At 47.8% G+C, this 24,457-nt stretch overlaps 1 long non-coding RNA gene across 2 annotated transcripts; it reads left to right on the plus strand.

Annotated features, from left to right (window-relative positions):
* On the plus strand, positions 766-5,492 carry LOC110407058. 2 transcript variants are annotated; one of them, XR_002443700.1, is made up of 3 exons: positions 766-1,352; positions 2,318-2,416; positions 2,980-5,492. It is a non-coding gene; the product is annotated as an uncharacterized LOC110407058 (long non-coding RNA). The 2 variants fall into 2 exon arrangements; XR_002443699.1 differs by lacking the exon at positions 766-1,352 and having other exon boundaries at positions 1,406-2,416.

Raw genomic sequence — 24,457 nt, forward strand, 5'->3', positions numbered from 1 at the left:
TCGGTGCCAATGGGATGGGCTGTGCCAAACCCAGCCCAGGAGTGGGCTCGATCCTCCTCCTGCATGCTTGCTGCCCCAAACTGGCCACCATCCAGAAGCCTGGAGGAGGCTGTTGTGCACTGCCATCGCTTCCCAGCGGGGATGCCCATGGTAGGCACCTGGGCAGGGCTGAGCTTGGTACATAGATGGGTCCTTCCCTATCCCAGATGCCCTGCTCTTACGGATCCCAGAAGTGCCAGAGGGCCCTGGGAGAGAGGAGGTGAAGTTCACCCTGTGCCTGGAGTGTGAGATGAGGTGGCTCAGAACCCTCATGGCCCGGTGAGATCACACTCAGTTGCTGCGCACTGGCCCAGCTGATGTGAAATTGGAGAGGAGTGGAGTGGTGCGAAGGGCCAGCGCCTTGCAGCACAGCAGGGCTGGGTCTGGCCCCAGATCTGGATCAGGCACTGGGGTGCAGCCTCCAGCAAAGCAGCCCTCCCCTCCGTGCCACACAGACAGGAGAGATCCACACCCCCCTGCAGCGGCCCCAGCTCCCTGCACAAATCGTTATTATTTCTCATCCTTATTGTTGTAAAGATTTTCGGTAGGCGGGGAAGAAGTGGGTCAGTGGCACTCCTTCATTTTGCTGTCGGTTCCAAATACCCAGCTCTTCTCATCTTCCTATGTAGAGAGTCTTAGTGTCCCTGGGGCTTTTCCAGCCCCTTTCCTCAGCACACAATCAGGCAGGACTGTGTCGTAGGGAGGAGATTACGCACGCAGTAGAGCAGAGGATCCCACTGGAGCCATTCCAATCTATTAGGATCTGCGCTCTTCCCAAAATAGACAGCACCAGGGAAAATGCTGAACGAACTTGTGTGCACACGCTGTGTCAGCAAGGAGGAAGCAGGGGCTCTGGGCTCCTCTTCTGCTCCCATGTCAGGATTTCCCTCACCCACAGCACTGCTCATGAAACATAACCATCTGGATGCATTCGGGCACCGTGGGAGCTGGTGATGAAGAAATACCCCACACAGATCGTTCTGTGGCTTATTTTATTTTGCTTGCTTTCTTCTTGCACCCGAGGTAGGGTTTCACCGGGGTATGCTCCTTTCTTCACACCCTTTGGACTCATTAGTAAGTCTACCAGGAAAAACAAGTGTGACATGCCCCGACCACACAAATCCCTCCACACAGCTGTGTAGTTTTATTTCAGTGCAAGGATAAATTGGTTTCATCTCCTGATGGGAAGTTGCCATTTAAGTCCAGAAACAGCTTTCCACACCTCTCTGCTAGTGCAGCTCTGAGGGTGCACCCAGAGGAAAATGAGAAGTCATCCATAATCATACGGTTAATGAGGGATATTGATTAAGGAGGTGAGCGGGGGTAGGAGAGGGCTGAGCACAAACAGAGCAAAAACCTAGAGAGGGCTTTTGCCAACTGGAAGGTAAGGTAAAGAGAGAGGACTTAGCAGGAGATGCTGCCAGAAGCTCTATTTGAGAACCAGGCTGTGAAGGCAGTGAGAAGCAGGTGTGATGTTGTTCTGCCTGCCTCAGGAAGAGCTTGGGGATGGAAAGCTGAGGCGGTGCGGAGGAAGGGATGGTTCCACATTTAATGCCTCTCCCCTGCATGCTGGCTCCAGGCCACCCAGGCTGAACACTCACAGCTTGCACTGAAGTGTTGGAGAACTGAAAGGGCCCGAGGCTGTGCTGGCTGGTCCCCGGCATCTTGCATTTCAAATGCCTTCAGAAAGATGGATTTGATGCTTCCTCTTTTATTTATTACATTTAAAGCAGCTTTGCCAGGGGGGAGCCCAAGAGAAGATGCAGCTTATCGTCCTGGGGATCCGAGGAGCTGGGCTGCACACAAAGCAGAAGGCAGCACCCCACCAGCAGCCATGCATGCAGCGGTCTGCACTCCTGGGGGGGGGACAGAGAGGGCAAGGGAAGGTGGGGACCACCCGGCTCAGCAGCAGTGAGTCATTTGCTGAGCTCTCCTCCTGACCGCTGGGCAGTTATTATCGATGCCACACAGCTGTAAATGTTCTCTCTGCAGCTGGGACCTGGGAGCAGAGAGTGCGGCTCAGCTGAGTGTGTTATTGGATTAGCAGCTGATTAGAGCTGTTAAGAGTCCACTCTTGAATAATCAACATGGTGCTTTTTGGCTGCTGTGTAGCAGTGGGAGGAGGAAGGAGGCAGAGCAGCTTGGCTGACTGCTGTTGAATCACAGCTGAGCCCTGGCCCTGCAGTCAGTGGGGAGATGCAGTGCCCACCTTCCCCTGGACAACTGGTGGGATGTGGAGCTGCAAGGGGACCTCCTATTTCTCTGACACACATTTCAGGCTATGGATTCTCTTGCTGGAAGAGTTAAAACCTGGAGTATCTCAACCATGTGGGAAGACCGGATGGTGTGTGGTGAGCTTGGTCCATCGTGAGCCAGGGTAAGTATGTGGTGCACTGGAGACTGTGGCTGTCTGTTTGTGGCACTGAGAAGGGAAGTCAAGTGGAGAATGTCCAGGTCTGTAGGGAGATCATAGAATCACAGAATGATTAAGGTTAGAAGGACCGATAAAATCACCAAGTTCAGCCATCAACCCAAGCCTGTGACAGCTCTACACCATGTCTCACAATGCTTATGGGTAGACAAATTCCTCTATTGGGCGAATATAGTGGGTGGAGACATGTGGGCACACTGGTGTTCCCCTGCTTGCAAAACGGACCCACTAGGCAGGGTAAAGGTGGGGGGAGATCTTCTGGTGATAGAAATAGCAGTGAGATCTCTAAAGCTTGCCAGGAGTTTGCAATGAGAACTTCAGTGGAGTCCTATTGAGACAAGGCAAGACAGAGGCCTAGGGATGAAGATGAGTTGGCAAAGTGAGATTAGGAGTATTGTATGAAGGAGACACAGCATTCCCTTTACTTTGTCTCTCCTTTGCACTGATTCCCAGCAGCCATGTGCCTGCTGGTACCTCTCTTTCTCTTTTCCCTCATTATGATTTTCCAGGTTGAATTGGCCCGTTGTTCAGCCACCATTTCCCATGAAGAATCTTCCTACAGCCGCCTGGCAGTAGGAGTCATCCTGCTCTGCCTTGATGTGTGTATTTGCTCCCTGAGTTGAGTCCTTCTGGTGCTCTCTGGTCTGGAGAGCACAATTCACCAGCAACCTCATGGATCATGTTTTTCCCTTCAGGCATAGTTCTCTGCTTTCCACTGATATCAATGGCACGGCAACTGTGAGTGTGGGGAGAACTTGGTATTACACGGAATAATGATTCACAAGTGTGATCACATGTGCCCTGATATCCAAGGGCACTGAGTGATTAGGGCTAAGGAGATCTCTTGCTTACGCTTTCACTCCTTGTGTCTGAGATCAGCATTCTCCTTGCAAAGACCTCTAGGGGTCACAGTTGGATTGTACAACAGGTTGTGATCCCATCCTTGGGATAGGAAATCAGAGCACACGCCACCCACCTCCTGCCAAACCAGCGGCTGGAAAGCCAGCAGGATGCCAAGTGCCCACTGCCCATGGGTCACTGCCTCCAACCCCACTCAGGAGTGGGTTCCAGCCCCTCCTCTGCCTCTTTCTGCCACCGAGATCCAGATGATTCTCTGAGGATTTAGTTCATAACTTCAACACAGTGAATCCAAATGTGTTCTAGGCTGGAAAAGCCAGTTTCAAGTTTGTGCACAGAAGGGTATGAGGAACAGTGCCATAAAGAAGAAGGAGGAAGAGAAGAAATTAGAAAATGTGAGTTATACATACACAGTGCAATCAAGGGAAGGGACAGAGACCTGTCACAAAAGGTTCACGCTGAAGATTTCCATCTCTGCGTAAGTTTCTTGCTCACGAAAATAGTGGTGGTTCATTAAGGTTGCTGCGAAGGGGCTTTGTTTCCTTTTTGTCTAACCTGATCTTCCTCAAAACCAGGTAGTACAAACCTCAAAAAGCAAAATCCAGGTGACACAATTTGAAGAACTTTAGGACACAGGCAGCGTTCCAGTGAAGTGAAATGGATGAGGCAGCTCTTCAAACCCTGACCTGGTTTTCTTTGAGATCGTTACTCATCTCTGCAGCTCACACATGAGCTGTGTGTGCCCATCTCGGCCTCCAGGTTCAGCAGAGCCCCCAAGAAGAAGTCACAGGAGTTGGACAGGACCAGACAGCAGTGAGCTCGACAGAAGACCCCTGCCTGGATGGATTCATCCTCCCCATGTGAAAGCAGTTCTCTCAGCAGGGTTTTCTGCCACAGTTGCACCATTCTTGTCCTTCTTCCTTCCACTAGGCAACAGAAAGTCTTCAGATGAGCCCAATCCATTTCTGTCATGAGGAGCAGCCTAGAAACAGCATCACCTGTCTTCATTTTGTGAGGGCCCTGCAGATGCTTACCCACAGGAACACCCCAGTCACTGCCAGAGGTCCCTCCCCGTTCCAGCACTGCACTGCAAAGCAGGATCTGGCCATGATGCTCAGCAAGATGGAGCCCTTCCATTATGAGATAATTAAATTGCCTGTAATTATGTTCTTGACAGTGAAATAAAGGTGGTAAATGATCGTAATGTTCTTCGCTTCCTTCTTCCTCCCAGGACCCCCCCAGCTGCCCCTCCCCTCTAAATGCTGAATTATTTTACAGTTGATAGTTCCTTAGAATCGCCGACCTTTAAAAGCTGAACACTACATGCCTGTTGAATTTTAATCAATTTATTTTTTTCAACTGGAAATGTCAGACTTCTGTACGGAATTACTTGGTGCCGGCTGATGTGACAAAGACTCAAAGTTCAGCATCTGAAGCCACGGAGGAGCAGAGAGTTGCGTGCATTAGCACAGATAATTTGCAGGATGTGAAAATGAGAGCGGGAGTGAGGGAGCATATATTTTTCATTAGCTTTGGTTTAGAAGGTGCGAGGACCTGCATTTATTTCATCCAGTGAACTCTGGCCTCATTAAATCCAGACCGTGGCCAGTAATGACTGGAAGTAAGAAGCTGTGGAGGCCACCAAAGGGCAGGAAGTAAAGTGAGTTCTTCACGGGGTGAAACATGGTGTACGTGTTGACAGGGGCAGTGCACAACCTCTGCTGTGCCCACCCCGCGGTGCCAAGCACTGCACAGTGGGTGCTGGTTGCCCAAACCATCTGCCAGCCCACGCTGGCACAGTTCCTTAATGCACACGGTATCACCCATTTTAGTCCAGAAGACCCGAAGAGCTCAGCAAACATTTCAACTCCAGCAGAGCCTGTCTCTGTCCAAGCAAGATGAATAACTTTTCAGTAGCGTTGAGTTTGGCTGCCACTGTCTTGAAGGATTAAGAATTCCCCAACCGGAGTGAAGCCCATGGGTAAAGAGAGGAAGATGTTAACGTGGAAACATTCCTGCAGGCTGGTTCCTGCTGCCAGAGAAGCCCATGGCACTGAGAATAGACCAATGAGGAGCCCTCGAGTCCTTACTGGGATTTGCTGGCCTTCACTGTAACTTCAGCATCGCGTTTGTGAGCCAGGGTAATGAGGGGAGCTGCTCTGCTTTCTTTCCAAGCAGGGAATTTCTCTGATGTCATCAGAGGGCACATTCATCCTTCCCTGCATCACCTACTTCCCTACCATCAGTCATTTCAGGAATAAGTTATCACCTCATTTTCTTCTACCAGCAGCCTCTAGTGTTCCCCTGCAGTGCGGTAATCTGTTCCAATCCTGGACCATGACACCTTACAAACAACTTTTTGTCCCATTAAAATTTAATTCCTTCTTTGGAATAGAGACTTCTCATCACACAGAACCGGATGGATAAATGTTTGCTAAGGTGACAAGGACTGAGTATATTTAATCTTCCTTCCTTCTCTCTAAAAAACTGGGCCCGTCGTTGCCTCCTGGCACAGGTCCATTAAAATCAATAATGAACCTTACAAGTGGATCTGGGCTAAAATACGTCCTATGCTTCTCCACTGAACTATAATAAGCACGTACCTATGTGCAGCAAGAATAATGTGGGGATTGTGTGTAGGTTCAAGGAAAGTCCCAGTGCTTTGGTCTTTCCTGGAGTGGAGGTGCACCTCAAATCCAAGTATTCTTCCAGTGTCCACTTTTGGACACTTGCCAATGGAAAGGGTCATTCTTTGTGCATTGATTCTAAACCCTCTCTAAAGCTTTGCAGTCTGCTGTCCAAGACTGAGTTCAAGGAACCTTTGGCACAGCACCATAGACCACTTATTATGCCCTCATTTCTCTGAAATGGGTTTTAATTGCAAAATTAAAACCATGGGCTGACAGCAGTTCTTTCTGGGGGAAATGAGCCAGGTGAGATGGGCTCCCAACTCCCAACTGGAGAAGCCCAACAGGGAGATGCAGAATTGAGTCACCATGATGGGGTGCACAGGACTGCCACCAAGAGAGTGTGGGCTCTGCGACATAGACCAGCCATGGTCTGAAGCAGGCTGAGGCAAAGAACTGAACCTGTTTGACAAGCCTCAGGTGGCCGTGCTAGTTATTAAGAAACGTGTTTCCTGTACTATGAACATTCAGATACTTCATGGTTTTTCCATTCAGAAGGATGGAAAATTCCTTTGATTCCTTCGGAGTTCTAAGTTTTGCAAGCAGGGGAATCATTCCTGCTGCGTAGCTTTATTTTTTTTTTTTCCAGTTTGGAAATCCAGCTTCTCAAAGCCTCCCGTGCCATCAGCCCAAGGAGAAGACAGTGAGCGTACGGAAGGCAGCCCAGCCCACACGTACTAACTCCTCATCAGTATTCCCTTTAAAGAAGGCAAATGTTATTATCCTCTTTGCCAAGAGGGAGTGTGAACACATCTGCTGCTCCACCCACCTTCTTGGCACACCCCCCCCCCAGCGCAAACTCCCACGGCTCACCCTCTGTCTCAGCTCAACAGCCCATTACAAATGGCTGTGTTTAAGCAAGGTCTTGCTCTTCATTTATAGCCCTCTCAGTCACTCGATGGGTTGCTTCCCTGCCCTTTGCAGCCTCCGTTTGTATCAGGTTAAGAAAATGTCAAGCTCATTTGGAAGTTCCTCACCCTTCCTTGCTTTGCTGCAGCCATTAGTGGTCCTCTCCTTGCTGCTGGAAGCTGACATTTACATCATGGGCTGGGGCGGAAATAATAGTAATAAAGCCAAGCTTTGCTAATCAGCAGTTATGACCACCTTCAGAAATGAGCTCAGGTGGCCAGGGCTTATTTTCCTCATTTCCTCTCTCTCATACCCACATCTGTCCCTGCCTGCTCCCCCCTCATCCCACCCATCTCCACTTATTTATTGACTGTGGTGGTAAAAGTGCCATTTGGTGTAATAAAGGTTAAAAAAAATGACCATCATTTTGGAGACAATGTTGGATTTGCGTGAATGTACTCCTCTTCACACATGATCATCCCTCTCAGCTTGTCCCATCCCTCTTGGCCTCGACGGGAAGATGCTAAAGCTGGCAATGAGGAGGAGCATTAGTAAAGAAAGCAGGTTCTGCCTGTTGTGTTTTGCTGGTCCAAACACAGTGCTGGGCCAGAGAAGGGAGCTGGCATTTCCAGCTGCTGGTGAACCTTGTGCACATGGTGCTGTCTGACACGGGGATGGATTAAGTGACCTCTGCAAGTCCTGCTCGTCCCTAATCTCCCATGATTCCACAAGGCTGACATTTAAGGATGAGGTCAAGTCTGGAAACAGTGGCTTCTGTGAGGTTCTACTAATCACAAGCTTCATTCCGACTTGAAAATGAGTTTTGACCAGGGCTATTGATTTCCCTTCTTGCTTTGCTTTTTCAACGTGCATGCATATGTGCGTGTTTGCAGTTTTAACCTGAAAGGCTGGTAGGCCCCTCTCCCCCCTCTTCTGACTTGTGTACACCTCCCCTTTGAAGCCCCAGCATGGGACTTCATTAAAAAAAAGCAAACTGCAGCAGTCAGGAAGCACGAGGGGAGGAGAAGAAAGCAGAACTGATGAAGACAGCAGGTGTTTGGAAGCTGGGGAAGGGGAGGAGCTGCGGCAGATGTTGCCAGCTGTTGCTCAGTGCGTGGGTGTCACATCAGCCCTCAAACAAACCCACAAATCAAGTTATTGTGCTGTGGCCCTGCTGCTGTCCTTCTCTATTCGAGCTGATGCCTCTCCCCAGCCCTCTTTCTGTCCTGCTGTCGGAGTCCTCATTCACCAGCACCACTCCTGGATGCTCCGCTCAGTGCTGAAGCCCTCACTGCTGTGTGTGATCACTGCCAGCTGTTAACGAGTGGGAAAAGGGAGGGGAAAGGGATCTGTATTCATTTGACTGAAGTTCTCTCAACCCATGAAATCAATCCCGCCTTTGTCTTTTGTGTATGAAAAACAATCTGCTTGTTTCACAGCCTCTCTTTTCCCTTCTTGAAATCTGGTTTTCCTGGACTGACACTGCTCTGTCATCAGAAGGGGAATGGTGACATATAATCCTCCTCCTCCATGTGACATTGCTCCCTGTGTGACGTTGTCCTCCCCTGGCATCCTGAAGGGTTTCTCTGAGGTGTCAAGGCTTTCTGAAGCTCTCCCAGGCAGAAGCAAAAAGACCACAACATCCTTGAAATCATTCCAAAAATCACGTAGATCCTTTTCCTTTTCCTTTTCCTTTTCCTTTTCCTTTTCCTTTTCCTTTTCCTTTTCCTTTTCCTTTTCCTTTTCCTTTTCCTTTTCCCTTCTCCTCCTTCTCCTTTTCCTTCTCCTTTCCCCTTTCTCTTTTTCACCTTTGACCAAAGAATATTTGTAATGGTAAAAAGGAATTATCTGTGCAGCTAGAAATAAAAGACTGGTCCACCTAACCTTAAATCTGCTGCTTGTTTAAATTCATCATGCCATCTTTATTCTTCTGATCACCTCATATTTCTCCCCAGGACCTCCACCTTAGTCTGTGTCTCACACTGATGCCTTTTGAGAGTGAACTAGTGGGCTGTAATGGAGGAGATGTTATCTGGAGGACAGTCACTTCACTTGGTGCAGAAGGTGATCTCACTTTCTGTCTCTTCCTCTTCCTCCATGACCCCACTGCCTCAATGTCTATTCCCACCCCTTCTTCCAAAAGTCAGAAGAAGAAAATGAAAGCTCCGTTGTCCCTGCAGCACAAGGTGTGCCCCTGTGACCGCCAGCTCTCTGGTGACCTTTCCACCACATGCACATTTTTATAGCATATCAATAAAAGGATCTTGATGCCAAATAGAAATCAAGCAGCTGCCTCAATTGCTGGAGGGCAAAGAAACCCATTCAAAGAGTTTTTATTCTTCTTCTTCTTATTATTATTATATTACACATTCAAATGAATGACTTGACCAATTTCAAGCCTCTTTCTTCTGCACACTCTTTCCAGGAACGATCCTGTGCCCAGCTGCAGAGTGGCAGCTCTGCCTTGGGGTGAGCAGGTGCTGCTGCTTGGTTGCCTTTGGATCCCTTCGCTCCCTCTGGGTTTGTCATTCTGGAGGGAGGTTGGGGAAAGAAACAAGTGGGACACCAGAAGGGCTTCTCCTCAGCCTATGTGAGCTCATGGACTATTTGAGTGCTGCTCTGACTAATATTGGCTTTGCATAATGTGATTAATGTGTGGCTTTTCAGAGCGTGTGACTAGCACCGGACTGGGCTTCAGTGCATGACCACTTTGAGGACTCTATCCGGAGACCCTCAGCTTCATTTCAGTGATCAATATTCTGACCAGAGCAGGGCTAAGCCAGCTGCACACCTCTCGCAAAGCCACATGTGCCATGCCTCATCTTTATTCTCCTTCGTGGTTCCTTGACCATTCACCTCTCCAGCAGCAATCAGCCTGCCTGGCCCTGTCATTATCCCTGCCGTAATGATGAAATAATAGCTTGCTGCCTCGAGCCTGCCATCAGGATTGCCCTGGTGTGCTGTCCAGGCGCGGGGACGTGCCAAGGGATGCATCCACAGTGTCGGTGGTCCAGCCCCAATGTCATTCCTCAGTGGCATTTCTGCAGAGATTTTGGGGGCAGAGATGCAAGCAGTCTGGGCTTCAGAGGCCACGGGAATATTTTTGATTGTCTTCTCATCACTGACTGCAAACTTTGTAACACTGTTAAAGGCACTTAAATGGCACTGAGCCCGAAGAGACACCTAGGTGCTGCGCTGAATGCACTGCCTGAAGGATACAGGTGTTGCAGAGCACACAAACATACAAACACAGAATCACACAATTATTTGAGTTGGAAGGGACCCCTAAAGGCCATCTGGTCCCACTCTCTGCAATGCACAGGGACACCCACAGCTCCACCAGGTGCTCAGAGTCCCGTCCAGCCTGACCCTGGCTGTCTGCAAGGACATCCACCACATCTCTGAGCAGCACCACATGCTGCCTTCCATTCTGAGTTCCTTTCTGCAGAGTTCAGGGGTTGGAGAGACTTTGTTTACACCTAATCCCAGGCTGCTAAGAGCCAGCATCCGCTGCAAATCTCAGACTGAAGTCCCTGCCCATCCACCTCTTGTTTGTTTGTTATTTTAATCTTCCTCCCTGGTCTACAGTGTGAAGAGAAAGGGCTGATTGACAGCTTAACTGTTTCAAATCAATAGAAAGAGCACTTGGAGATTAAAGCAATTTAAACAAGGTGTTTATGTGGTTTGGAGCTAAAACTGCACTTGAAGGAAGCAAGCGAAGGAGATGAAGGAAGTGGGTCAGCCAGGAGACACATGGAAAGTACATGAGCAGAGTTAAGATTACGACAAGAGGCTGGGATGGCTTTTTCATCAGAAAGAGATCACTGCTTTCCATAAAGGAGGTCTAATCTCAAAATTGCTTTAGCCTCCGCCTGATTGTTCCATCGATTTAAAGATGCCGGCCCTGTCCCTCTTTCCATCCCGACGCTCTCTAATCTCTGGCACATCTCTCTCTCTTTCAGGCTGCGATCTCCAGCTGTTGTCACCGGGCTATAGAGACACAGCCCCTCCCAGAGGGAACTGCCTAAAAGAGGTCCCCTGCCTGTGTTTGGTTTGCTGGGCTGCAGGATAGGTGCAAAGCCCCAGCTTTTCTCCCTGCCTGGAGCTGATGAAGTAGCTCAGGGGCAACTCCGAGGCCATCACAAAGATCCCATTATGTTTTAAATCAATGCAAAGGCCCTGTCCCCTTGCTAAATTACTTGAACTCCTCCCCTCCCCAGGCTTTTAGGTAATTGCTGTAGATGAACGCGACTGCATATCAAGGATAGCTGAGCCAGGGCTATTGATCAATCCAAATGTGCTGTTGGCATGGTTTAGAAGAGCTTTACTAACCTACCCCAGGGGCAGATCAGGTTTCTTTAGCCAAATCAAGGTGAGCTTCACGCTCTTTCTACTTTACATAGCCCCAGTGAGGTGGTAATTCAACCCCTCCTTCCCTAGACACCCAGTATCCAGCAGCAATAATTTGCCCTGGGACGTTCCAGTCTTTCTCCAGTGACCATAGAAAGCATCCAGACCATTGGTTTACACAAAGTGGTGGAGCTTTGGTGAGGGGGGGAGGAATCCCACCTGGGTGATACACATCACCACGAGCAGATCCCATGCTGAGCAGGTGAGGCGGTTCTCTCCATGCTGAACATCCAGCCCTTCATGGAGGCAAGCCTGCAGAAGACACACAGACAACTCACATCGAAGAGCTGGAATTGAAGAGAGCAGATGCAGGAAGAAGCTCTGGACAGGAAAATGTGGCCCTTCTGGGTCCCCCTCAGCCCACCTTTACAAGCAGACTGCCATGGCGTCACTCCTGACTTCTGTCCATCTTTGGGGGGTAATGTCAGGTCCCAATTCTTCAGCAGGGACTTGAGAGCAGAGCAGGTGGTAAATTACTGTTTACTTTCCATGTCACCAGAAACATGCAGCGGGGTTCTGCCTCTCCGGCTTCACAAGAAGAGCATCAAGTAGAGACACCTGCTTTGGAGATGGGGGAACCGAGCGTGCTTCAAAGGCCATCCACAGCATTGATGTACCCCGTCTCTAAGTGTTTATTATTTTCTTGGTGATAAGTGTCCAGCTGGCAAAGTAATTCACATGGTGCCACAAGAGCTGTCACAGCTCTGTGCAATTAGAGTGAGCCTCACAAAGGCACGCTCTGTCTTCCTGGGTGATGCGGTGCTTGCTGCGATGCTGAGCGCTGTTAGGTTCATCAGCTCAATGTGAAACCTTGCTGTTGTCCTGCCCGGTGCACTGGGAACTGCTCCAGCATGCAGCCCATAATGCTCCGGGAATTTTCAGGATGGATGCGGAGCAGGAGTGTGCCCTCATATCTTGATGTGGTACATGACATGGGTGCAATGTGGGACTGGACATGAGTGCAAGAATTTGGGTTTGTCCTACCACAGAGATCAGCTGTATTGCTTTGTGAGTCCAGCTCTGATCTCCGTGACAGGGATCACCATAATTACCTGTCATAGCATTCTTTTCAATGCGTGTTACTGAAAGCTCTGCCTGCTGTTCGACCCATGCCTTTAGAAACAGACAGCTTGCCCTTCAGGGAGGGCCTGGTGGCCTTGTGGGAAGGAGCAGGACTTTGGGTGGTGGTTAATTATAAGGAGCTTTGTTTAACAGGGAGGTGAGAGAGCTGAGCGAGGTGTTGGCTGCCATGCAGAGCCCGGAGATAGCCAGGAACAGACAGAGATTCACAAGCTGTGAAACACAACCTTAGCACGGCTTGTCATAGGAGGAGGATGGCCAGCTGAAGCAGTGCCAGCTGGGCTCCTGCCATCAGGGTGCAGCTCCTGCCTGCTGCAGATGGGGTTTGGCTGGGGGCTCTGGGGTGCACACATACAGCTTGTGGGCTTAGAGCTCCGGATTGACCCAATAAGGGAATTCTGTGACTGCAGATCTGCTCATCCTCAGTGGCAGGCACTGAGAGCTGGGAGGAAGTGCTGTCCAAACTCACCTAGGAGAGCAGGAAATGCGCTCCTGGAAAGCACCCTGTTTTTCGTTTTCTGGCAAATGTCAGCTGTGTGAGTTACTCTGGGGCTATTTGCAGGGAGATAGTGAACATTTGGGATTATCAGTAGTTGGCTGCTCCTCCTGCAAGGGGATGGGGAGCTTGCTGGGAACAGGAGGAGAAAAGCATCATGCCTGCAGCTTTTGTTCCTCCTCTCCCCTCTGTGTGTAAATCCTGGGTCTGTTCCATCCCTCCCTGCTCACCTCGGAGCTGGTGCACATACATTATCCGCCAGCTGACAGACACAGCAGTGACGGATTAGCTGAGCTGGAGAAAGGCCACTTGGACCCTGGGAAGCTGGCGAGGCAGGCGGGCACAGAGCAGAGGGCTGTGCTCGCTTCCTGCAGACTGAGAGCAGACAGCAAGCACAGGGAAGCTGGAAAGAGATGCATGTGTGACTGCACAGGTTGGGAGCAGTGTTTCTGAGATGTGTGAGAGCAAAGCAAGGTCAGCTCTGCCACCTCCTTGTGCAGCGTCAGTGGGTACATTTGCATTGCCAGCCACTGCTCGGTGCCAGTTTGCAGCAGCTGAGCGCTTGAGCCATGAGTTTTGTGTGCTGATGGCATACAAAATGTTTGCATTTCTCTGTCTCCAGCTTGTAGAAAGAAAAAGGATTGTATTGGCACTATAGGAAGGATGTCTTCATCAGATGTGCAGAATAAATCCTGTGCCTTATTTATTAGGCTTTAATTCTCCACCAAATTAGAACCTGACTAAAACAAGAATCTATTCCCCAGTTCCACGCACCACACACAAAACAATGCCAATTTAAATTCAGATTAATTCAGTTTTGAAGATAAAGGCAGGTAGAGAAAGCCCTGGCTTCCCATGTGTGGCTAATCCTTAGGAATGTGACAAATCCAACTGTCTCCCTTTGGCTGCTGGGAGGAAGGCATAGCTTGGCACCTGAAGGTCCAGATGAACCACAACGTGGGGGAGGTGGAGATACACCACCCAAAAAAGTGTCCCGTGGGCTCACAGTGTGCTTTCCACATCCATGACATCCTCCTTGGGCCCAGGGGGCCCTTCCATGGTAGTCTTCCTCATCCAAAGATGAGGAGCTTTTAGTGTAGAGAGTAGGGGCATGGCATTGGGTATCGAATGCCAGGGTTCCCCCTGGGAAAGAAGAAACTGTGAAGGAAACTCCAGGTGTGCAAACTAATCTGATCTCTTGGATCTGTGAAAATCTAGAGGATGAACTGACGTACTTGGGGACCTCTGGCTGCTACTGATGCTATTTGCCACCATAGAAACACAGTTCCCTCCAGCTTCCTTTTAGTAATCAAGTACCACAAAAACTTCATTCCCTTCCTTCTCGTGTGCTCCTGGACAGACCCACCAAGAGATGGAGGGGATCTGCTCATGGAGAGCGCCGTGGCTGCTGCTTTTCAGGGTGCGGGCAGAATGTGTTCCCTTGAACACAGATGCAGGCTCTCTCTGATCCCACAAGGAAACATAGTGTTGTTCAGCAAACTGACCGAGACCATTGATGTGCCTCACTGCACCGGTGCACAGCTGCATATATTATGGTGGCTGCTCCCTGGCAGTTCCAAGGGTAATGGCAGTAACCCAGTCTAATACAACTCTTCAGTAGTGTTAGAGGTGATGAGAGAAGATGAGGAAATTTCTTTCCTAAGCCTGTCCTTTCTCTGCGTTCTGAAGTTTGAGATTTCCATTCCCCCATTCACAGATATAATGACGTGCTCTTAATGGCTGCAAAATTACTGAGCTCTTTTTTAACTCCAGCAACAGCATATCACTCTCTGACCTCCTGCAGTAGTGAATTACATGAACTGACTACACAGTACATCAGGTGTGGGTTTTTTTTTTTCCTTTTAACCTGTATCAAATTTACCTAACCATTAATCTAATGGAATAACACCATAGTTTTCGTATTATGGGATAAGACAAGAAGAGCAAGAAATTGCTTTTCACTATACCTTGTATAATTCTAAAATACTCCTGCCATTAACATTCCTCCCCAGGCTAAGTGTCCTCTGAGAATTCTGGCCACATGGGGTAGTCACAGACAAACCCCATTTAGGCCCTCAATAGCCTTTGTTTCCCTTCAATTTTTCAATCTCAATTAAACGTTGACATCTTCCCCAGTGTGAAATGACCCAGAACATAGAATGATACAGTCTAAGTATATCCAGGCTAAATTTGGCCAGATCTTTCTGTACAGCAGATGGGAAGCATGGGCAGTGGCTCTTCACCTATTGCAAATAATTCAAAACCCAATTCCCACAGCTCAGATTTCTTTCTCTTCCCTGAAATAGTAGTATTGTACTGTGAGTGTCCGCTCATGCCTAAGTCTGTAGAAATATTTGAAAGTCCCTTTTCTATCATAATATTGATAACCTAATGTCATGAAATCAGTAAAGGTTTTCTTTGGATTGAATACCTTGCTAGACTTCATAGGCCAAGGGTTCAGGTACCATTATGGATGTCTCACCGCTCCAGAGAATCAAAACCAGAACTCCCAACGTGTTTCAGCAAGCAAAAGATGACCCCATCCCTTTGTTGGAAAGATTGTTGGAAAGACCATTTCTGAGCTTTGCATTTGCTCCTCGTCATGTTCTTGGGATGCTGCAATCTTTGCTGACCCCAGCCTCTCATATCCCATCTCTTGATCTTCTACCCTCTGGCCACTGCTCTGCCTCAGATCAACAAACACAATCAGACCTCAGAAAACCATTTTGCATTGGGAAGGTCCAGAGCAGTTGCTACAATAATACTATACTACCCCAGTCTATAGAGATTCTAGGAGTGATCTTAAAAGGAAACATAGCATCATTAGGAATGTTGTACACACGGCAAGCACAGGGAAAGGAAGTGATTTATTTGAAGTTGTACCTCAAGGAAGAGGTAGGCTCAGGAAAGGAGTCCATTATGGAGGGTAAGTGGAAACCAACTGAGTGCTTGCAAACCTCTCTATGTAAAAGAAACACCCAGCTGCTCCAGCAGACCTGGCTGCCAGCCAGCTGGAGACAGAAAGCACACGTAGGGTCCAGCTGAAATAAATGAAATCCTCTCATGGGAGTTTCAGACTTAATTGGCTGTTTTATGACCAGGTAAGCTAGCAAAAATCTCTGTCCACATCTCTTTCCTGCAGCTCAGTGGGCTGTGAAGTCCAAACCAAGTCCCACAAATGCTTCTTGAGCCTCCAGAAACCCTTCTTCTGCTTTGTGCTTAGCAAAACCTGCCCCTCCTTGCGTGAGATGAGCCTTTCTGCTTTCTGGTATGAACTCATCTTAGTGGCATTGGCAAGGGAAACCACAAAGACGAGATTTGTTCAGGCTGCAAGCCTTCTGTGAAGGTAAATATAAACGTGTTCCTTCAACACTTCCCCTGTTTCTCTAACCCTTCACCTCTGCGCTGTCAGGCTTTCTAGATGCCGACACATCTAGGCAGGCTTTTGAGAAGCACTATCCTGAAACCCGCTGCTCCCTAAGAGTTAAGAACAATGAACATAACACATGCCCATGGCTTGCTTCTTTTTGCCCATACCTCCTGTTTGCTTTTCAGTACCAGCATCACTTTATTATTATTTTTTGATTGATTTCTTGTTTCTTTTTGAGTCTCTCTTTTCCTTTCCCACTCTCCCTTCCTTTCCTGGGATAAGCCATAACACTGCTTTGCCTAGGCAGTTTGGCGAGCTGTACAGGTGTAATAAGTTAGACACAAGGACACTGAGCTGTTTTTAATTAGTGGCATAATTACAGCCTTTGGAGACATTGGCTGGGTTCAGGGTCCACCTCCTAGCAGAGCAGCTGCTCCACTTCAGGGAGAAGTTGGAAGCACTGTGGAGCGTATCTGACATAGGTGAGAATATAGCGAAGATAAGATCCAAAAAAACAGCAAGCAGGATACAGGAGGTCTCCCTGGAGCCAGTTGCTCCCATAAACGTGTCAGCCCTTGCTTAATATGGAGCTCAGTGGCCTATCTTTGCAAAAGCTGGTGGCAAAAGGGAGAAGAAAGCTCTCAGCATTTCAGGGGAGACACAAGCCCTCCTGACAGAGGTGTGCAGAGAGGCAGAGAATGGCCGTGTAACACAAGAAAGCACTACAACACCGACTCAAAGAAAGCAGATATCCAACATGCAGTCCCTTTAGGGATCATTCTGTGCTTCTAGCATAATGATCACTCAAACCGCACGCTCCTGTCACTAGCCTGGAAGATAACCTCTTACCGTCCTCCCTTCTAGTATGTCTTAGCTAAAGGCAAGATGTAACCCTCGTAGTACAGCCGTGTTGCACTTACACTGTCCAGTGCTTGGCGAAAAGATGCCATGTTGCAGCTCCTAGTACAAAAATCTCACTGAAGACAGACATCCAGCTGGCAATAAAAAAAACGCCCTTCTTTTTCTTTTCACCATTTTTAGGGCTGCGAGTAGCAAATCAAACCTTTTCTGAAGTGTGGAAGGGCAGCCTGCAGAGTTTGGCGATGGAGAGGGCAGAGCAGGGCCCTGTTCCTGCAGTGCGTTTCTAGCAGTTAGTTTTTGGTTTTCTGCTCCGCAAATGCCTTGAGTGTTTTGCTCTTACACTGTTGCTGAAGGTGGCAGACAAGCCAGTGCTGTGATCCTGCCAAGGGAGAGGAATAGAAATAAAAATAATAACCATGTGCCTTCACTTTGGCTTAGAGTCACGGGAGGGAGTACAGATTAAAGGGGGACCTGGGACCTGGCTTGCCGCCAACCCATCCCATTTCAAAGGACTTTGTAACATTTTAAATACCAAATACAGCTCCAAGTAGTCTGACACTTCCTCCGTCAAACAGCCAAGATAACATGAGACAAAGTCCTTCTTCTGCACAGTGCTGAGTTATATTTTGGAAACGGGTAATCAGCTGGTGCTCCTCAACTGTTCAAGGCCCCTAATCCGAACGCTTTAGCACTTCTGGATGCTGTACACAGAGTTTGCTTCATCCAGCAATGCAGACACCTACAGCAGTGAGCTGTCTCGACTTCTGTAGACATGGGAGAGAAGCAGACAGCTCTGGAGTGCAACTCATCTTGTGCTGATGTCTAAAACAGGTGAAATGAATCATGCCCTGGATGTGCCTCTTGGTTCTTTGGGCTGGAAAGTGTGATAAAAGCAGATGAACAGCACTACCGACATCCAGGTGAAAGAGGGGAGGCTCTCAGGGCATCCCAAATGGAACACCCCAAAACGAAGGCAACCAGCAAGGATTATCTGGGAGCCCTTACCCATATTTGGGTACACCTCCAGTGGTGCCATTTTGGCCTGGGCTCCAGGTCTCTTCCAGCCCAGCCTTGCTGGCACCTTGGCAGGCACACTTCTGCTGGCCTCATGATGGAGCCAGAGCAGCGTGAGGAGGTGGCACCGCGTGCCAGGGGACCCTACCTGCCAGGGAAAGGGCATGAGCATCCGTGCAGCTCACTGTAATTTCTCTAATGGCTTTCTTTGGCTTGATAGATATTGAAGGAAGCTTGTTGCCGGGGCAATTTCCATGGAGAGATAATAAGAGATCATTTTCAAGTGAGCGAAACTTTAATGGCACATTCTGGTAATGAGGCAGCAAGGAGAGTAATGACCGGAGACCTCAGAGTGCGAGCACACCGTGAGAAGGGGGGAGGACTCGCGGCTCACTGCTCGCAGCAGACACCAGAGATCTGATCTTTGTCTCCTTCAAGTCAGACTGGAGTTGCACTGCTGTCTACAGGAAGAACAACATTAAAATGTACTTGCCCGTGGCAAGGCTGGGAGGCTCCATAGAGATGCCTCAGTCAATTCCTGGGGAAGCAGGAAGGTCCTGGTAGGGCTTGGCACCAAGCCCTCCAGCCTCCTCCTTCTGCAGAAGGCAGGCTCGAAGCAACAGCCTCCACCTTCACGAAGGCATGAATGTGCTTCATATCTCTCCGTTCCTTGAATCCATCTCTACAGCCTGGTTTTGGACTTGCTCTTAAGGAGGTCCCTCAATCTGCTACTTCATAAGGGCAGCCAGAGCCAGTTGTTGTTTACCTCCTCTCAAAAGAAGGAAGGTGAAGGGTCTGCTTTCCTCCAGCCTCGTTAACAGTTGTTTCATTAATCACAGCTTTCTCTTCAAAACCAGAGACAATCTGTCCAATTAACATTAAAGCTCTGGCAGTCGCTTGCAACTTTGCAAGCAGCACTTTGACAACCGTCGCTAATAAGTCTAACATTTCAAAAGCTGCTCAAAAACAAAACAGCCCGGTCGCACCTCGTTAATACCCTGTGCTGCCTGTTTTCATGAACAGCAGAGCCAGCCTCCTCTCTACCCACTTTTATGCTGGCTCTCAGCAGAGACCAGGCCCCAAATCAGTCCTCCTGCAGACCTCTGTCCATCACATCCAGCACTCTGCTGGGTTACCTGGGCAAATCCTTTCTCTTGCAACGTACCCCCAAGAAGGCTTTGACACTGGGCCACACCTGAAACCACTAAGTTCCCACAACATGGAGCTAATTCACAAGGAATTAGCACGCTGAAGAGAAGGTCCACCAGAAAAGATGATTAATAAGAGCATGTAGGGGCTATGCCATATTGGCAGAGAACAGTAGAAATAGTAAGTTGTAGAGAAAAAGTTATCCTGCTAACTACAGGCATCTCAGTCTAACCTTGACTCGAGATTACAAAGTGAATTTGGAAGGAAAGAACAATTAAATACCCAGAGATAAAGAGGAAATGAGATAAGATGCAACATGGGTTTACGAAATGTAGATTGTGTCAGACGAACACGATAGCTTTGTTTTGATAAGATACCTGATTTTCTAGACAAAGGAAATGCTGCTGATCTCCTTTATCTAGACTTCAGTAAGGTATCTGATAGGTGCCATGTGGGAAATTATTAGTGAAGCTGGAGGAAATGAGGATTAGTAAACTGTAAGGTGAGGTGCAACTCTCTGGAGGGAATTTACTAGACGAGTTTCTCACAGAACAGTTTGGGAACTGATCTTCTTTTCTTCTTGTGTATGATCTTGGCAATGAAAGCAGAATCCTGAAGCTGAAATCCCCCAGTGACACAGAACTGGAAGTTTTGTTGATGCAGGGGAAAATGAGAATACGAGTCGGAAAGAACGAAATGACCTTGAGAATAAGAATAATAGAAATGAGATGGAAAACAAAAAGTTTCAGATGACAGGTCACAAATCTGAGGACTCGCAACGGCCTCGGGTATAGTATAGGAGATTATGAGCTGCAAATGATCAAGAAGACCTGCACGGTCTGAGTGAAAGCCGGCTAACTGATGTCAGCCACAGAAAGGCAAATGATATTCTCGGATTTATCTGAAGAGGTATTTCAGCAAATGGTGTCACTGACTGTGGGCCTTGCTTTTCAAGGTCAAGGTAAGCTTAACCTTGCAGGAACACAGAGAAAGGCTGGAAGATGATAGAGAAAATGGAAAGCAGATCAGAGAGAGGGGAGCAGAGGAGACAGGAACAGCATGTTTAATTTGGTAAAACACAGGTTGCTATAGGAGAAGCTCCAGAGTGGTAAAACCACAATGATTTTATGATTCTATGAAAAGAGCTCTGTGAGCTGATGGGATATTGGTGCTGAAACACCTAGGGCAGGAACACGGTCAGATTAGAATTAGGAAAAGAGATTCCAGCTGCCTGCTGGTGGAAGCTGAAGGAACAAAACACAAGGTTTTGAGGTCTGAGCTCTTCCTCTCACACTTGCAATGACAAGGACTGGCCTTGCTAACCCTGATGTTAGAGTGCTCCCAGGCAGGGCACTGCTCCCTTCAGTCCTTCCCAGTATTCTGGCCAGCTTCCTCATTCCCGATGCTCCTGAAAATCCCTTTGGGCTCCTGGCAGAAAGTCAGTACATCTATGCTGGAAAGTGGAGCTATTATTGCAGCAACATAGCTATAACACAGCCAGGGCAGGCAGCAAAATCAGGGAAAACACATTAGCAAATGTAAGAACCTGAGCTATCTGCCCAGGGTCCTGGTGCTATCATATTTTTATTCCTCGGGGTTATCATTTCTTTCTTCCTAACTTACATCAACGTATGAAATAAACACATCTCCATCTTGCTGTCTAAAGATGCCTAAAGAGGTTAAGCTGCCATTTGGAATCTGGCTTGGTGATAGAATTTGAGCAGAGTGTGTTTTCCCCTCCTGTCTGTTGCTCCTGCATCAGACACATTTTAACCAGCACTTGCTTCTTTTCTTTTGCTTTGTATTTGCTTCTTTCGCAGGGCTTTTGTGAAACTGGGACAAGTGCTTTCTGACAAACTGACTGTGGATTTGAGGACCTCGCTGGGAAGGCTATTTACCAAAGGGTGTGAGCTGGGGTTAAATTTAAAGGAACCATCAATGCCTTGTCTGACACAAGGCTACCACACGTGTCACAGCTTTGATTATTGCTGCTTGCCATGCTGGGAGGTGAATGTGAGATGAATGAAGACTGGGAAACAGTCAGATCTGAGCTATCAAGGTGATCCACCCCTGGAAGTGGCTGGGAGCAAGAGAGGGGAAGACTTCGGTGATTCTGCAGGTTTTCTTCTCAGCTTTGGACAAGCAGCATGCATGTTATGATTATATGTCTGCATTCCTGACTGCTCCATTGCTATGACATGCATGCTGGAGCAGCTTGGCCTTCTCACGTACATGATCACTTGTATATTGTCTGCAGCTCCTGGCTCTTTGGACCCAAATTATTTCACACACAGCATAAGAGAGAAGCTGGTGGGCAGGATCTGGCCTGAAAGGTGATGGTCCTCAATCCACCCTCACCACACACCCTAAGAAATGCTGTAATCCCTATTTGTCAGAACAGGAAACTGAGGCACAGAGAATGAAAGCAGCTTCCCCAAAGTCAAGGCATAAAGCCATGAAAAGTGTTTAGGAGTTGTAAGCATCTGGTGCTTTATTCAATGCAAAGTAAGATTCAATTGCTGGATCTGAATAATGGGAGCATCTTTCTCCTGCCCCGACCCGGGCATGCCCGGCCAGCACACAGGTACGTGCTCAGTGACTTACACATCACCCCCTCCTGTCCTTGCCCCTCTCCTGGTCCTGGCAGCTCAGGAGACCACCCTAGAGCAAGTCTGTATGGGGAAGACAAGCTCTGCTAAGGCCGAAGTCCTCTTTCATTACATATGTAGAATGTCAGACATAATTTCCTCATCTGTGTTGAGCCCCTTCCCCTTCCTGTGGGATCACCATGTTGGCAAGCTTACAGTGAACCTCTAAGTATCAGTATTTGCTTCCTCCAGAAAAGGTCAATGCCCAGCACTTCTGGGCAGTGGCACCATGACCTTTTCAAAGCACAGACAGATGGAAGTGACTCTGTGGAGAAAGGCCAGGACAGGAGGGCAGCTGGCAGCCTTTCTAGGAGTCTGTTTTAGTGGCAGAACATAAAAGTCTCCAAAACACACACACATTTGCAGCCAGCTCCTCAGCTGTTCTCAGCTGGTTTACAGCCAGCAACTTCAGAGGTGCTGTAGTGCTTGAAGTAGTGTGAAGTCAGCCTCCTTCTTCTGCACTGTTCCTCCTGTCTACGAGATGCTCCTCTAGTTCCCCCCCACTCTGTGAGATCATCCAACCCATCACACTCCAAGCATCTGGTCAGAGAGTCGTGCAGGTTGAGTAAGAAATGGAGCCACGTCTGACTTCCCTTGGGCCATCCACTGCCACTATTTGTCCCGTGTCCCATGTAATGAAGACAAAAGCTAGATTTCAGTCGCTTTTCAGTGCCTGCCTACACCTTACTCTGCATCAGGATAAGAATTGCCTTCTGCTAGTGTCAGTATCATAAGAAGAGTTGCAGGTGTGTTGCTTAGGAAAAAAAAAAAAAAAGAATGATTGAGTCCAGGGTTCCATCAGACACATTTTTTGTGTGATTTTGGAGATCCTGTTTGCAAGGTGAGAAATAAAACTCTTTGCTAACTATTTGAACTCAGTGAAACGCCTATCTCACTGCCTCATTATCTCACTGTTTCACATGTTTAGTGAGAGGTTCACGCCCAAGTGCACAGCTGAACTGGGACCCAAATCTGGAGCTACTCCAAAGATGAGGAAAATAGACAATGCAGATCCAATGCCCTCAAGAGAGCACAGTTGGATAAAATTGCCTTACTGGCCAAATGAGATGAAGCGTGGACTAAGTTTAATTTCTATGTTACGTTCTTGTTAATAACAATATCTAATTAAGGCATCTGGCGACAAGTTAATGGACAGAAAAGGAAAAAATCAAGCAGGCTTTATTGAATTTTCCTTTTAACTCCAGCTCTCTGGGTTTGAATGAATCCATCACTGGAGACAGTGCCTTGTTTGTCTGAATCTGACTTCAGCCCAGAAGTGTAAGTTGTAGCTTTATTGTCTAGGACCTATCCCTTAAAATTAAACTTGTCATTCTCATGAAGATGATTGCTTGAAGGGGAGATTAACCTTTACGATGTGATGATGGAAGTTGTTCATTTCAAGAGCCCATGAATATTATTGGGAGCTGGAAGCGATGAAAACTGGACTAAGATTTGGGGACAGAGATGAGAGAAGAAAGTAGAGTTTGCCTTTGACTGGGCTCTTCTGATTCATTTTTTTCACATCAGATTTCACTGTGGTGCTATTATTAAATTAAAAAAATGATTTGAAGGGATCTAAGTCTTATTTATATGGGTGCACAGCACTTCATGCAATATGATCCCTATCTCTGTCTAGAAACTTTATGTTATCCTAATAAAACATGGGTATTTATCAATAGCATATTGGTTACTTCTGTTTGTTATGTACTGCACATTTCCTTTTCTCCCCTTCTTTCTGTCTCGAGAAAGAGACAACCAGGTTGTCCACCGCCTCTTGCAGCAGAAAAGCCCTTTGCCCTTTTCTTCCTGTTATCTTTTAAAATAGAAGACATCAAGGCTATGCATATCAATATTGCAAGCCCTGGCCCCACGGATTGTGCCTCCACCACCACCCAAAAGTACAGCACTGGCCTGAGCAGAGCAGCCAAGGTTAGCTCCACGCTCAGGGAAGGAAGCAATGTTTCTAGGACAGCTCAACCACGGCAAATCTTAACCCTCACTAAAGGTGGTCTGAACCCAGCAAGGACAGGAGTGTAGCCCTGACTAAACAGTTCTGCATAAAATGACACTAAGCTGTTTTTGAGCTCTTCTGTATGTGATTGATCTCCTGTAACAGGACACGTGCAATTAACCGTCAGCTTTGCTATTAATAAATATCTCTGAGAATATGGATAAAATGAATCGGGGTCTCTGCGGATTATTACCTTTCTCCATCTGACATTTCTTTAGATGAATGACACGGGGAAAAAAAGAGAATCCGAAGAGTATATAATTGAGTGTGTATTAGGGTTTATGAAGAGATTCCTACAATAACTGTCATGTTCCACCTGATGGAGTAGCTGTTATGTGAACATGCCAAAGTACCACTTTCCTTGCTGTGATCTTTGTTCTCACTTGCTTTCTCTGCATTAGCTTAAAATCTCCTTTAGCCAATGTCACTGAATGCAACCTGAGTAATGACTTGAGTGGAAAATAAAGGTGGGAATAAAGAAAGAGATGAACATTTACTGTCAGAGGCCTCAAATTGGGCACCAAAATGAAAGGAGACCCACTGTTCCAGAGGCA

The sequence above is a fragment of the Numida meleagris genome, chromosome 16 (genome assembly GCF_002078875.1).
Source record: "Numida meleagris isolate 19003 breed g44 Domestic line chromosome 16, NumMel1.0, whole genome shotgun sequence".
Taxonomy (NCBI): domain Eukaryota; kingdom Metazoa; phylum Chordata; class Aves; order Galliformes; family Numididae; genus Numida; species Numida meleagris.